The sequence below is a fragment of the Homalodisca vitripennis genome, unplaced genomic scaffold (genome assembly GCF_021130785.1).
Source record: "Homalodisca vitripennis isolate AUS2020 unplaced genomic scaffold, UT_GWSS_2.1 ScUCBcl_192;HRSCAF=1557, whole genome shotgun sequence".
In the NCBI taxonomy this organism is placed as follows: domain Eukaryota; kingdom Metazoa; phylum Arthropoda; class Insecta; order Hemiptera; family Cicadellidae; genus Homalodisca; species Homalodisca vitripennis.
Window position 1 is genome coordinate 65887 of NW_025776354.1, and position 3332 is coordinate 69218.

Genomic DNA, 3332 nt, shown 5'->3' on the forward strand with positions numbered 1-3332 from the left:
CTAAATGAGATGCAAACATAATCGGTGACGAAAACGAAAAAAGTTAAAACGAAACCTCGCATCGTCCGTTTCATTGATTGCCTTCTTCACTAAACCATCCCTTCTCACCTTACCTGTATAATGTTAGGAAGATTTTCTTGCACGTAAGACTTGCTTGTGAGGAGGACGGTTTATTTCACTTGCTGCACGTAAGATAAAGGTAAACTCAAAACTCATAGAACCAACTCTTCCTGCAATAGCTGCGTTACTGTGTTTGATATTAGTTCATGGCAATTGAACGACTTTGGTTGAGCGTTAGGAAATATGTTTTAATCTTACATGCAACCATGATAAAAACGATAAAACCGGTGAATTAATAAACATGTCAACAAACTGTCTACGAACTATCATATGTAATTTTAATGACACTTTTTATTTATAGAGTAAAAAAAGATTATAATTTATTGTGGTCAATGTTCAAAGTTACTGGTAATATATGACTTCATTGCACACTTTCGTTGTAGTACCTTCGCTTGTTTACCAGAAATTTAATTAATTAAAAAGTTGCAAACTAAACGAGTGTATTTATAAATGTATACAGAGACTTTTTTAGGTTTTAGAGAAACAGAATACACAATTTGATTCGTTAGTGCTTATTAAGGTCTATTTTAAAATAATCTATTTTTAATTCCAACACTAAAAGTAAGTTTGGCTTTTTTAGACGCTGGAATAAAACTATTTGGTTACAAAATCACTTTAATACATTAAATTTAAAAGTAAACTGTTAAAAAAAGTATAAAAATACTACAAAGTTTAATGGTATATAAAAATTAAAAAGTTATTAGACGTAACGATATAATAATATATATCCAAATTACCATTCGACAGATGAGCTGTTGCTCGCACGTTTAAGATTTTATACGGTTGAGCTGATGTCCGCAATATCTTAAGGATTGCTTTACCTTCATAAAATTGTTGAACTGCGGGCAAAACTTTACGATTGTAGCAATTAAACATTATTTGGAGGGCAGGAATTTATTTGATTATTCATGTAATATAAACTAGGATTAATTGCGCTTGTATAAGTTTACTTGAGCAAAACTTCATAAGAAGAAATTACAAGAACTAGTTGTTGTAGCAGTACACATTTCGAATTAAATAGAGCCATGCTAATTGTAAATATATTACTTGTAACGTGTTCCTTGAGAATTTAGATAAATAATTAATGCAATAAAACTCCACTTACGATGGTCTAGACGTAAGATTAAACTTGCAATGTATAAACACATAACCTGAGTACACGTGAAATCGATAAATGGTGTGTTTGTATGTTGCAAATTCGTACGGAAATTAACAAGTTTTCTGTATTAGAAATTACTTGAGTCATGTCATACCATATTCGTGAAATATACGGAGGTTTTGATGCGTAAATTAACAACAGGTAAAAAGAGATATCGAAAACTGTAAATTCTATACCACACACCATAACATAATACGGACAACAAATTGTTTAGAGGTATGTTTTATTCCACGTTTTTCTGCACAGAATATACGTAATAATAATCAGATAATAAGAGTTGGTAAAAAGTGTTGTATGTTGGTTCGGATGAATTTTTGTAAAACACGTGAACTAAATATATTTAGATTAATATTGAAATAATAATAAATGAAACATACCTAACATTAATGTGGATTAAAATTATAGATTTCCATAGAAAACTACAAGAACAAGTTTTGAGATTTCTTTAAAATTTTGTTAAACAGTTCAGATTTCTTGTTTAAAAGTAGTTCAACATCTCGCAGTAAGTCGGAAAATCATCACCAGCAACAGGATGTGGTGCCCAGCATGAGTTACAAAGATGAGTGTTTTACTTTTAATCATTTAGAATTCACAATATCCACTATCTCTCGTTACACAAAGCAGTTTATATCATATTTGTAGCGAGTATTTATTCACAGCAGAAACACTGGAACAGTTCATATGTAAAGATAACGGGATAACAAAGAACACATAACATCATTTAATATATATAATTACATTTTTAAATTATTTAAGATTCCTTTCTTTTTTCTGTGCTGTAGTTATAGTAGTAATAATTAACAGATTCCCTTTGTTCGTTTTGTGTACAAGCTGCTAAACTTTTGTTTTTGGGCTATTTTTATCGTTCTGTATCCAAAGCGTACAGAGGAAGCAGTTGATATTATTTCCAAGGAACTAAATCCTATATACAATTAAGATCTATTACCATACATACCATAACCTAAGACATAAATAAAATTTAAATTATATTTTAAAAACACGTGTTTGTCTTTATAGTATGTATAAACAATCACATAACAAGAAAAATCGGTTTAATGTCAGTACTAGTGATGCTAGGAAAATAAGCAATGCTGTTAAGAGAAAATTAAGGTAAACACGGGAAACTTACGTATAAAAATTGTTTAATATCCATGAAACATAAAAGGACAGGTAAATTTATTGAATGTTTTTTTTGGATAAGTCTAGATATTTTTGTTCAGTATCCATTCAACGCGTAGCATTTTAGAGATACATCAGCTGGAATAAGATGCGATGGGCCGGTACCAGGACAAGGCCCCACATGGATGATTTTACTTTTATAATTTTAGAGATCTAAGTTGTTCTTTATAGTATCTCTTGTTACCCAAAGCAAATTACATCCTAGTTCTAGCAAGTATTATTTACAGCACAAAATAGGAATAGTTTAAATGCAACGATAATTGAAGTAAAATTCTATTTTGTTCATTTTGCTTATGTTTTAATTTCGTGGTTTTCGCTTTTCTTAGAAATTATTTAATCAATGATATATTTAGTAATCTTTGTGTTAATACATAAAGAACCATGTCTTGGGCTGTCTTTAATTCTGTCTGTACCCAAAGTGTGCAGAAAGAATCAATTCATAACTTAGCAATCCCATGTACCAATATCAGTAAACACTTAGTATTCGCTCATATATATCTGCTAAATATTTTAAAACTTATAAGGAGAAAAATTTCCTCAATTATTTATAATTGACATTTTACTGGAAATTTTGTAGTTGGATAAATATCCATATTGAGTAGAAAAATAGTTTGTGATAAGTGTTTATGTATAAAACCACTAACTGAATTATTTTATTTATATTTTAATAATTTGTTTTAAACAGTAATAATAAATTTTTTACAGAGATATGGTTTGTGATGTTCAAGTGATTCAATTAGTTACTGGTTTAACAACAGATGTCTCTCTCTCACTACAAGAAATAAAATATAGTCAATTAAAGTCATAAACTAATATAAATATACCTTATTACATTTCAATGTCACTTTCAAAATTATACTTTTTACAAACTAGA